The sequence below is a fragment of the Rattus norvegicus genome, chromosome 13 (assembly GCF_021556685.1).
Source record: "Rattus norvegicus strain SHRSP/BbbUtx chromosome 13, alternate assembly SHRSP_T2T, whole genome shotgun sequence".
In the NCBI taxonomy this organism is placed as follows: Eukaryota; Metazoa; Chordata; class Mammalia; order Rodentia; family Muridae; genus Rattus; species Rattus norvegicus.
This window is the reverse complement of record NC_141546.1, coordinates 103,529,723-103,542,711: the sequence shown is the minus strand read 5'-3', so window position 1 is coordinate 103,542,711 and position 12,989 is coordinate 103,529,723. Positions and strand designations below refer to the sequence as shown.

General features: G+C 43.4%; 1 protein-coding gene across 1 annotated transcript in view; it reads left to right on the top strand.

Moving 5' to 3' along the window:
* The window catches only part of Kcnk2 (potassium two pore domain channel subfamily K member 2), a 197,297-nt gene that overhangs the window by 13,241 nt on the left and 171,067 nt on the right, over positions 1-12,989 (top strand).

The following is a 12,989-nucleotide window of genomic DNA, read 5'->3' as shown; positions in this document are numbered from 1 at the left end:
CTCAAGGGAGGCTCCTTTCTCCGTGATAACTCCAGCTTGTGTCAAGTTGACACACAAAACCAGACAGTACAGACATACTCAGTTTAAGCAGGAGAGCGTGTGACCGCAGGTTGAGAGCCATCTATTGGAGTCTCTGGGCTCAGCAGTGCATATACAGCTGGTAGACAGTGATGACCCCTGTCCTAGAATCTATCAACAGCCAATGGTTCAGGGGTAAGGGGGTGCCCTTCCTTCGCCCAGTTGTTGACTGAGCCAGTCTTATGAGTCGCTGTGAACTGATCCTTGGGTGAAGGCATGGAGTCTTGAGAATGGTATCTTACAGTTCTTCATCCCGTCTTTGTCTCTTGGTTGTTTTTATCATTGCTCCCAGCAATGGCTTCTGTTATCCCAAGTCAGCAGAGATGTTTTGAGAGTTCCCTTTGCATACACACCTTTGCTGGCACGTCTGGACTTATATCTATTCTCCAGTGTTTGCCCGTGTGTCCCAGAGTGGGGTTGTGGGTTTTAAATGTTTGTGATTCTTCCTTGTAATACATGTTGCCAGACTGTCCTCTAAAACAGCCCCAATTTCGATTTATATTTCTACCCAAGATACGTCTATGCCCAAGATAAATTCCCCTATGTCCCCAAGATAAATTCTCCTATGTCCCCAGGCTCTGCCGCCACTGGATCTGAAAGTCCTGCTGTGTCTTTCTTACTTCAGCTTCCACTTCCTGTCAGTAGATATGGAAAACAGCTCTGCGTATGTGCTGGCCGTTTGGTTTTTCCTGTCTCTGAACTGTTTACATTTGTTGCTTGTCTCTCCGTTAGGCTGTCAGTTTCTTGTTAATTTGTAAGGTTCTCTTCCTATAATTATAGCTCTTAAATCCCGAGCTGTCATCCACATTGCAAACATGTCTCTGGAATTCACCATTTGTTTAATATCTCTGTTTATACTAGCTTCTGCTATGCGATAGTCATTTGTTAGCCTCAGTTTGAGTCTTCCCCAGACATCCCAGTCAATGCCAATAGTACCTTACAGTTAGCGCTTTAACTCATTTTTCTGTTTTCCCTTCGGTTTGGGTTTTTGCTGTTGTTGTTGTTCTGTATCTGACCAAGGTAAGGAAGCTAACTCAGGATAGAAATCCTGCCCGGGTGTTGTTAAATGGAGCATCTTCCTCCCTTCCTGTAGTGGTAAATATTATTTTTTCTTTTCTTTTTCTTCGGAGATGGGGACCGAACCCAGGGCCTTGCGCTTGCTAGGCAAGTGCTCTACCACTGAGCTAAATCCCCAACCCCTAGTGGTAAATATTAAATCAAAGCACAGCAACTCACGCTATAACCCGCACCAGTGGGCCACATAGCATTTGCAGGGCGTGTTCATCTCAGTCAGCAGAACCTCTCAACCCAACTGGATAAGTTTCCAATTTCCATCCCATGTTGCTGTCAGCTACTCTCTGAGCCCTGCAGCAGTCTTGCCACCATGGCTAGCCCTAGAAGCGACTGCCCTTCTAGCTCCCATGGTGAGGGTTGCCACCATGCCAGCCCTATTCAGCCATCCACCCCCCATGGTTATAGTCACAACTCCCAGTATCCCATTAAAATCTAAACTCAATAAGCTTGTAATTTATCAATCAGATTTATATCTTAAGTTCTCACTGCACAAAACGTCCACACAATGAACTCAGAGCCAATTGATATTGATATAAACTGCCCACCTAGATGAGACGAATTGTCCTGTAATAATCCATCCCTTATAAGATATTCATAGCTGTCTGTGGCCACTTAAAGCCACGCGAACCTGGGTCGTCGTCCTTCTCTGCCTCCATCTTGGTTTCTTATCTCCTTCACCATCTCTCCCCAAAACTCTGTGCCCGCCTTACTTTTTCACTGCCCAGTCACAGGCCTTGCCTTATCTTGTGCCTGCCCTCACCTGCATACAGACATCAATCCACACCTCCCTCCTTTTCTCCCTCCCTTTCTCTCTTCCTCCCTCCCTTGCTCTCTCCCTTCTCTCTTCCTTCCCTCCTTCCTTCTCTCCCTTTCTTACTCACTTCTCTCTTCCTTTCTCCCTCCCTCCCTTCTTTTCTCCCTTTGTCCGTCTGTCCGTCCCTGCCTTCCTTCTTCCTTTCACTTTCCAATTGAATGACACTCTGGTAACACGTCCGATTCTCACAATGTGTCGTCTCTTTTGTGATCCCCCGCCAACGCCCCACTGATCTACGTTTATGGACGTGTATGGGTCCCTGTATTTCAGTAGCCTGGTGGACTATCCCTACGTTTATGGACATGTATGCGTCCCTGTATTTCAGTAGCCTGGTGGACTATCCCTACGTTTATGGACGTGTATGCGTCCCTGTATTTCAGTAGCCTGGTGGAACATCCCAGCACTTGGTTTGAGTTAATTTTGTTTCAGGCTACTCGAAGATGATTCCATACTAACTAGTAAAATTACATAGATTCAGAATGAATTATATTATTATAATGTATGACAGTGGTTGTAATGCATTACTGACACTATCATTATGCATGATAGATCAGTAGAAGCATCCTCCCCTCCCCCGGAATGGCCTTACACACACGCCTGCATTTATAAATGAATATATGGGTAAATTAAAGAGATTGTTTCTATATCAATCTACCCTATTGATGTCCTTCTTTACAAGACCCACGGTTTTTCTTCATCCTATGCCTTTCTTGTTTTAGTGTGCATTGTTATTTAAAAGAGATATTTTCTGCTTTGCCTTTTTGCTATGTTACCAGCAAAGGGAGATCTCGCCGACCCTACTGGCTGCATTTGTACTTAGACATCTACCCAGTAGTTTTTGTAAGTATTAATAGTTGTCCTCTCTTAAAGCTCCTTGGGTTTTCACTCAAGCATTTGCATCTCTCCGTTTCTAGTACTGATGCCAAATCTTTGATTTACTGACCCCATTAAGCTTCTAAATTAAAACAGACTATCAACCATAAATACAGATCATAGCTACGAAATATTTCCTAACTCCTGGAAGCTGCTGATGTGATTTCTCTTGTGTGGGTTCCCCTTTCTCATAATGTCACATGATTGGGATCTTCTGTATGTGTGTTTTGGTACAACGTCTCTCATCTAAGGGATGGATTTATGGCCCAGCTGTGCTGTGAGTGGGACACCTGAGTGCTGTACGCCACTGTAAAGTGTACCACCGACTGCTTATTCTTTGTCTGTCAAATGACTTTCTGGTTGTCTTGGGTTTTGAGGGTAAATAAAGCTGCTGGAAACATTGATCCTCACATTGATCCTCACATGTCTGCAGGAACCTAGACTTTCCATTTCAGTTGGTTCTTTGAGAAGTTTGTACAATGTATTTTGATTATATTCTCCATTTTCCTTCCCTTTCCTCTCAGCACTGTGTCCTCCTCCCCACATCAAGGCATATTAGTGATGCTTGAATGTTTCGAGGTATGGTCATCTGGTGGAGAGTGGTCGCTACATCAGGGGTTACGCTCTTAGAGAAAGTGACTGACAGTCCCTTCTCTGACAGCTGGCAGCACTAATAACACCTTGAATCAGAGTGGAACTTACATGTAACCTAACTTCCCTGTCCATGCTGGCATTTGGTCCAGTTGAATAGGCTGGGATGAGCTCGTTCGTACACAGCTGCTCTGCTGTGTCCAGAAGACACTGGTTTCTTGTGCTCATCTCATCTGCCACCTCTGTCTCTTACGTTCTTTCAGTCCTTCTGCAACGATCCATGAAGCTTTGGAGGTGAGAGTGTGTAGGATGACGTCATTATGCAGGTGAAGGCGGGTTCAAGATAGAATGAGGCCTGTCATTGGACGAGAAGGAAGGATGGGCAGGAGAAAAGTTTTAGAGAGGAGGAGGAGACCGGACAAGGAGGGAGAGAGAGGCAGCTGAGAGAACATGGAGGCGGATGTTAGGAGTCCTCTCTGCACATTTACAGGTTGTTATTAATATTCTTAAGGGATGGAGGTGCACAGGGCTTTGCATGTCTAGGTGGACAATCATATCTTATCAATTGGATCAGAGGTTATTGTGTGGTGTGTTCTTTTATGTGGCGATTTAATTGAATTCAAGAGAGTATGTGGTGGCTGGAGACACTGGGCCACCACAGAATTGGGATGTATATTTCTGGCATGGTGGCAACCTGCCTTGGGAACTAGATGGGTAGAGAGATTGTTGCCAGGCTCAGAGAGAAGCCATCGGCAGTGTGATATGGGATAGAGCAAAGTGGGTGAGATGCTTTGCTGACTGAGTTGAAGACATCTACCAGATATCTTGGGGCACTACGGTGACAGATCTAGTGTGGGGTAGAAGAAAGCATTCTTTTTAAGTAATTTTACAGCAGCAAGAGTGAAATGTATTGTTCCACTTAGGGATGAACGTTTTTGAAGTCTGTTAATCTCTGAACTTTGACCAGTTGTAGGTGCCTGTGTCAGTCAGTAGCTATTGCAAACAGAAGCTTCTCTATTGAAGATTGAAAGGTGCCTTAATCTGTAGGCATAATGAATGATTGGGGGTTTGTTTAATGTCCATTCAGCAGAGTAATAGTGGTAGATTCCCTCCTAGCATCTACAATCTGTTAGACGTGGTTTACTTACCCAATAATGGTGCCCAGGGTGGGTTCCATCTGAAGACTTAAGTCCAATCAGAAAATGGTCACTCCCTTGACATTAGTGCCACCAGTGGACCAGTGGTCATATCTCGCTAGGCCAGTCTTTGCAGTCACTCACAGCATTCACAGGCAGGATTGATGACAGCATGTCCCATCACTGTTGCTAGCTGGTAGGGATGAAGCTTCCAGGTCAGGCACAGCTTGATTTTGCCATGATCTATGAGAGGTGGTTTAAAATGTTTTTAAAACAAATTCCATTACTGGATTTTTGTGAGAGTATTGGTGCAATTTGCCATGCTGCCCTTGTGGAGGTCAGAGAATAACTTCTAGGGATCTTCCTTTCCTGATACCTTGAAGCAGAGTCTTCTCTTTTCCCAGAGAATAGAGCGCTCCACCTAGCTGTCCCATGACGGTGCTGGGATCGCAGACGCTTACTGGCTCTTTGTGGGCTCGAGAATTGGACTCACATTGTCAGGCGTGTGGAGTACCCACTGAGGCATCTCACCAGCCCAAGTACTTGAGCTTTTAAGCCTCCTTGTAGGTACTTAGAAGTAAGATTGCTGGATATCTATAGTGAGTGTATGTGTGGTTTTCCTTTCAAAGCTGTATTATTGTCCTGCATGGCTGTATATTTAGCATTCCACCTGCTCTGTATCCTCCTCAGCTTTGGGTCTGAGGGCTTTGCTTGGTCTTCAGGAGTTCGTATGCTCTGTGGCCACTTGGCACTGGTTAGACATGTATAGCGTGAGCCCTTCTCCCTCAGCCACTCATTGTCCATTCATCATTTTAGCAGCATTGCTTAATAAGCAACAGGACTTTAATCTTCATGAATTCCAATTTATCCACTTTTTAGATTTAATATTCTTTGTGTTGTACAAAAAATATGTCTGCTTCAAGTTTGCGAGGGTATTCTTCCATTTTTTTTTGCTACAAAATGTATCATTTTAATCTTTCAAGTCCGTTTTCAACTTCAAGTCGATTTTGTGTGGTTAGGCTTGTGTTCATATGGATACCCTGGCCCTGAAACCTTGGTTGAAAAGATGCCCTCCCTCACCAAGATGTTTTCCTTGACTGGTCAGTCATCTCTGTATATGTAGGACACACACACACACACACACACACACACACACACACACACACGCACGCACGCACGCATATGCAGACACGCATGCACACACACATGCACACACGCATGTACACACGCATGTACACACATGCATGTGCACACATGCATGTACACACATACACACACACACACACACACAGTTGGACCTCCTCTTCTGCTCCATTGATCTAGTTTCCACATCGCATCAGTCTTTCAACTTTGACCTTCTCTTTCAAGGTTGTCCTTACTTATTTTAGGACCAGCTTGTCTCTCTCTCTTCAAAATGCCAGGATAGATTTTGAACTTTATTGTCGTAGATAAACTCTGGGGGTTTTATTCTAATAGCACTGCCTGTTGTAATGCTTGAAGGTTCTACAGATGTCTGCTCACCAAATCTTCATCTCTGCTCCAAGTATTCAACACTCAGTAGTTTGCAAGCATCTTTGTATCGTCTTTATTCAACTTTCCCTCTTAGCACTTAGTGTGGCTTGATGTAATTGGGCGTAGCACTGCTTCCTTGATCTCATTCACTAATCATCTGGGGCTAATGTATAAGACCTGGCCTGGCCTTGAGGCTGGACAGTGTGCTCCATAGCCTGCGTCAGTGCACCTCTTTGCTCTAATGTTCATTTGGAGACACCTCGGGATCTTCTGAAGGACCGTCTGTAAGAAAGAACTGGCTTGTACCTTCTCATCCGTAATTCCTTGTATTCTTGTTCTCCTGCCTTTACCAGGATTTGCAGAGTATATTATATTAATTATATTATATTAATTATATTAACGAGGACAGATATCCTGACCAAAGATGGGCAAAGCAGGGCTTGAGGGATAGCTCAGCAGGAAAGACTTTCCTTGGAGGGCATGAGGTCCAGGGTTTACTACCAGGACCAGTAGGTAAAGGCGATACAGTTAATGCTCTCCATTCCAGCACTGCTGATGCTCTTAGCCACAGGGTTTTGATGTTTACTGTTTTAGTGTTTTATTAGCCAGCTTTCATCATATCTATAAGGCCCCTGGGAAACCCTCCTTTTAATTATGAATGAACGTAGGATTTGATTAAATGAATCTTCTGTCTCCTGAAATAATCACATGGTTTGCATTTGTCCTTTGTTATTTTAGTATGACCCACATTCTGATTGATTTTCAAGTGTGAAGTACATTTCATGGCTTTGAGATCCTTTTGTATATTTATGCTTCTGAGTTACTGCTTTAAGGGATTCGTAGTCAAAGTTCATGAAGTACATGTTTGTAATGTTTTCCTTCTTCCTTGTCTCTCCCTCATTCTCTCCTTCCATCCTCACCTTCCCCTTCTATTCCTTCTTTTCTCCCTCTACTCCCTTCCTCCTTTCTTCTCTTTCTTCCTTCCTTTTCACTTTTTTGTTACACCACTGCCAGGTTTTGAGATTAGGATTATATTGACACCCCTACTCTGTGTGTGTGTCTGTGTGTATGTATTTGAGTGTGTGAATGTGTATGTATGAGTGTCTGTATGTGTGAGTGTCTGTGTGATTCTGTGTTATGTATCTGTGTGTGTGTATGTGTGTGTGTAAGTGTCTCTGTGTGTGAGTATCTGAGTATATGTGTATCTGAGTATGTATGTCTGAGTGTGTGTGAATATCTGTGTGTGTCTGTGTGTATGTATTTGAGTGTGTGTGTGTGTGTGTGTGTGTGTGTGTACATATAGGCAAGAGGTAACCATCTCATCACAAGTCTTTATCAATTATTCCCTACTTAAGTTTTTAGAGACCAAGTGTCTCATTAATCTGGGAGTTTATTGAATCACTTAGCCTGGCTGGCCAGTAAGCCCCAGGCATGTCTGTGTCTCTGCCTCCCTGGTTCTGGGATTATAGGCATTTGCTGGCTTACCTGGCTTTATGTGGATTTGGTGAGCTGAACTCAGGTCCCTTACTGCCTGGGACATCACCTTGACCCTAGATGAAAACAGCTCTCTTGTTAATTCTTTTCTTAACTGGTTTGCATATGGGAAAGTCATGAACGAGAACATTAGTTGTGCAACAGCGAACGTTGGCATTGCTAGCACAATGGATGGAATGATATGGCTGTTGTGAAGGTACCCTATTTCCATGCTAGTTTTAATAATTCATGTTATTCAGGGAATTTTTCAGTTTCATCTAAGCCACTAAATTATTGACATAAAAATATTCCCTTGCTATCATTTTGCTACTTGTAGAATCTGAAGTGATCTCTATTTCTCCTAATGGCTATGTTTTTTTTTTTTCTTTCTTCTGTCTGTCTGCCTGTCTGTTTACCTGTCAAGGTGCTAGAAGGTAGCCGTGTGCTCAGGATAGATTCTTCTTTCTTGTACAACGTGAGGAGGAGGCTCCCAGCGCCAGTCTTTTCGTGTTTCCCTCAACATGGCGCCCTCCATCAGCTCAGCTCATCGGATCTTCTGAGAGGCACCGTATTCCTGTGTGATATTATAGACCCACTGACCACACTCAGGGTTTCTAAGTGTCTTGGAAGCCAGACTTTCCTAGACTCCTTCTCATTCATTTCCTTGCCCCAGGCTCGATAGTGCTCTCCTCTGAGCTTATGGGCCCCATGAATTGAGGTCCACCCCACTTGCCTTGCCTGATGCACCAAAACCCCCAAGTCCCTCAGGATGAATGGTCGTAGTAAGAGGAGAACATAGGTGCAAGGGGCAGTGTGAAGGAGATAAGCCCTGCTATGCTATCAACTTTGTGCTTTATACTTTATGATGTTGTAGGTAAACTTTGGAGTCACTTAATCTGTTACATCTCATCTGTCTCCAGCAATTTGTAAAATGATGGGAAACAAATCAATTACCCTGATTCCTAGCTCAAAGCAAAGGTTGCTGGCAACGGTTACCAGCCCAAAAGGAGGACCATCTGCAACGGTCTCTCATCATCTCTCATCGTGACCCTCTTTAAAAGCATCACAGAAAGCGCTGAGAAACGTCCTATTCCAAACACATCTGCTTCCTCTCCCTCTTCATTCTTTCCTCCTCACGGCGATTATTATGGAAATGATATCTGGTGATGCTTTATCAATTTGTTATGATATTTCACCAGCAGCAGAGAAGCCTCGTGCATCTTCTGCTGTTGCCATGGGAACAGCAAAAGAAGACGAGCATAAGAGTTCAGTTTGGGTAGAAATCAGGTTGGGCAGATAACGTTGGTGAAATAAAAAAGATGTCGGATGTGTATGCCCAAAGGAGAAGGGGACATAAAGCCAGCCATTAGGAGTTTTGTTTCACCACCGTCTATGGGGACATGCCATCTCATCTGGACCCGTTTGCGTCAGTTGTGAACACACTGAAGCAACAAGAGTTGTGCTTTGATTTGTTGTGCTTTGATTAGTCTCTCATCTTTCCCAACCACATCAGATTTTTCACTCACCTGATTCTAACCCGAAGACACTCGTGTTTAACAAGTTAGTAACTGACCAGGTGGAAGCCCCTCCAGCAAATAGCGGCAGGTGCATCTTTCAGACGTCCATCATGGAAGCCTCTGGGCAACACGGCAGTTCTATGAGTTTTCACTTGGGCGATGTGCTGTTGTCCAGGGAGAAGGTTCTACAATAGAGCTTCACCATGCCTACAAGGTGCTGCACTACCCAGGGCTGCAAGGATGGGACCAAATCCCCAGAAATGCAACTCGGAAGGAGAAAAACTCACACCCTCGCTCATGGTTTCAGTCCATTGTTGCTTGGGCCAAACACTTTGGGTAGCATCAGGATATGAAGGTGGGAGGTCCATTTATCTCATGGTTGCTTGGAGGAGGGGGAACAGAGGGAAGAAGGAGAAGAGGGAGAGAGGGAGGGAGGGAGAGAGAGAGAGAGACAGAGAGAGACACAGAGAGAGACAGAGAGAGAGACAGAGAGACTGAGAGAAAGACAGACAGACTTTGACTAGCTACCCCAAGCAAATACTCTTTCAGGTATAATATCATTTTTATCTGGGCCTCCACTAGAAATTGCCACCTAAATTTGGGTTGGGTCTTCCCACTTAAATTAAGGCAATCAACACAATTCCTCAATGGCTATTTGCTGGTCAGGTGACTCTAAGCTGAGGTAAATTGATACTCATAAAGTAAAAAAAAATTAAGCCTTGAAAGGACTGTAAACAAATGTAATTTTATGGAGATATGGAAATCAGGCAATAGTTTGGAATCCAAGTTAGTCATTGTGATGTTGTGTTAGTTGATATCTGGGTAAGAATTGTGCACACTCGCACAAATGTGAATTTCTGTTTGTGTGTGTGCAGGTGTTCCCATGTGGGGCACAATTTACATTTTGTGTGGATATGGACAGATGTGTATGCATCCCTAGAATTCCTTGTCTCTGCCTCTCTCATATTGGGATGTCATGGTCACCAAACCATAGGTCCTGGGATCCCAACTCCAGTCCTCATGGTTACAAGCCACACCTACTGAGTCATCGCCCCACCATTAGGAATTTTTTCTAAAAGGTGACATTGAATTCAAATTTGGAACTGGCTAAACGTGGACATAGTAACATTTTCCTCTAGGTAAAAACAGCCTTACTGGTCTTATACAAAACCCTGTGCTGAACCGGATGAGTTATCTGTCTGGGTTTTTGTATCCTTCTCAGGTCCCTGTGTGGGATGGCTAAGGGATTGGGTCTCTTTTCCAGATGTTCCAATTTTCTGTTGCAAAGTGAGCTTCAAAGATAGCAATCCTCCTGTTTACTAGGGAGTGGCCTTGAGAAAGTCAGGAGATACAGACTTTCAAAGGACACGAGTGGCTGCAATGTTGACTAAATGAGTATTAAAACAGCCCACATTATACATTTTTTATCTACCTCAACTTAGTCAACTGCACCTGAACGCTGTCCTTTCCAACACCTTCATTTTTGATCTTAAATAGTTAGGCCCTGAATTAAAAAAAAAAAAAAAAGCAAGACAAACCAGAAACATTGTTCTTAGATAGTTATTCAAAGTGCGTGTTTGCAATAGTTCTGCGGGGTTCTTACCTAGAAATAAGAATTTCTATTCTGTTGCCCTGATTTCCCCCTGCTGTTGAATGCATGTCTCCTGATGGACAGCCACTTGGTAGTGATTACTCTGTTGAAGGACTCGATTCTAACAAAACACAGACATTCATTATGCTGTAAAAGCAACTCCAGAATGCACCCCCTGGAATTCTACAGCTTTCCGTGAAATGAAAGTACACATTTAATAATCAAGCAATTGTGGAGACGTCTTGCCCAGCATGGATTGCTTACAATAGAGGAGTAATTTATAAATATTAAGCTAACCTCCTATTTGTCAATCTAGGTGACAGCTATAAATTGGAGCCTGGTAGAGCTTTCGTCTGCAGTGATGATGAATGTCTGTCAACCCATGGGTACAGTATAGGGAATGCAGTCCGATGAGCTAAGGCATGATAAAAGCATGTATTAGGACTGGAGAGATGGCTCGGCAGTAAGAGCTCTGTCTGCTCTCGCAGAGGAGCTGAAATCACTTCCAAGCATTCACAGAACACCTCAGAACTGTCTGTAACTCCAGTTCCAGGAGATCAGATGCCCTCTTCTGGCCCCAGGGGTATCAGGTGAATCTCTCTCTCTCTCTCTCTCTCTCTCTCTCTCTCTCTCTCTCTCTCTCACACACACACACACACACACACACACACACACACACTCACACACCACGTAGGCAAACCCTCATACACTTAAAATAAAAATAAGTAAATATCTTTTAAAAGGGCTTGTGCCATAGTGTGTGTGTTTGTATGTGAGTGAAATACAGACACGTATATTCATGCATCTAATTTTTAATGCAATATTAGTTTAATATTTCCAGGTGTTCCATTTGTCCCCTCAGTCTCAGTCCCTCCTCCATTGTCCTTCCCACCCCCTTTCCCTCTCATGGGTCCCTTGTAGTTTCCCTGTCTACCCACTTATGTAGATTTTTTTGCTTAATCACGTGACATAAATCCAAATATTAGTATTCTAGCCCTTGCCACTCAGCCCCCCACACATACCAAAGGCACACTTGGGACGGTTAACTCTCCTGAAGGCTGTTGTGCACATTCAGGAATGTCCCTGGCTCTTCCCAGGACAGCACGACACCAAGGATGAGCTACCCTAAAAAGAAAAGGCCCATGCGTCTTTCTATAAATATTAATATTGGAACCATAAAGAACAGGAGAAGACAGGAAAATAGTACCTGGCAGGGCAAGTTTCCTGTGCCGTGAAGAGGACCTTTGGGGTGTTCCCAAAGCCGACTGGGAGTTAATTAGTCTCCGTAGGTTATACTCTGCTTTTCTGTTTCCAGTATGTTTCCCTCAGATAGTTCATTCTTCACTGTCCGTACCAAATGCCACATACTTTTATCTGTAAATCACAAATTTAAATGTGGGACAAGGAATTCAAGTGTAAGATCACTATTTTGAAAAGAGTGAACCTATAATTAAACTTTGATTTAAAACAAATTGGACCGAATGTTTACTTAAGCTCATCATGTGGTCATCTTAATTATCATTAATCTAAAATACATGAGAACTATGGACCTTCTGACCTTGAATAGTAAGTTCACATAATTTCAGAACTATATGCAGTGCTGTCCTCCTATTCAGGTATCTTCAGTTATTTGTCTTATTATACAAGTACATATATACATACACATAAATATATATGTGTGTGTGTGTATGTTTGTGTGTGTGTGCTTGTGTGAGTGTGCTTGTGTGTCTGTATGTCTGTGTGTTTGTGTGTGTGTGCTTGTATGTGTGTATGTTTGTATGTGTGTGTGTTTCTGTGTGTGTGCTTGTGTGTGTTTGTATGTGTGTGTGTTTGTGTGTGTGTTTGTGTGTGTGTTTGTGTATGTGTGCTTGTGTGTGTCTGTGTATGTGTGTGTGTGCTTGTGTGAGTGTGCTTGTGTGTCTGTGTGTCTGTGTGTTTGTGTGTGTGTGCTTGTATGTGTGTGTTTGTGTGTGTGTGCTTGTATGTGTGTGTTTGTATGTGTGTGTTTCTGTGTGTGTGCTTGTGTGTGTTTGTATGTGTGTGTGTTTCTGTGTGTGTGCTTGTGTGTGTTTGTATGTGTGTGTGTTTGTGTGTGTGTTTGTGTGTGTGCTTATGTGTGTGTGTCTGTGTGTGTGTTTGTATATGTGTGTGTATGTATGTGTGTGTTTGTGTGTGTGTGTGTTTGTATATGTGTGTGTATTTGTGTGTGTATGTATGTGTGTGTTTGTGTGTGTCTATATGTGTGGGTGCCTGTGTATGTGTCTGTATGTGTGTGTGTGCTTGTGTGTGTGTCTGTATGTGTGTGTCTGTATGTGTGTGTCTGTTTGTGT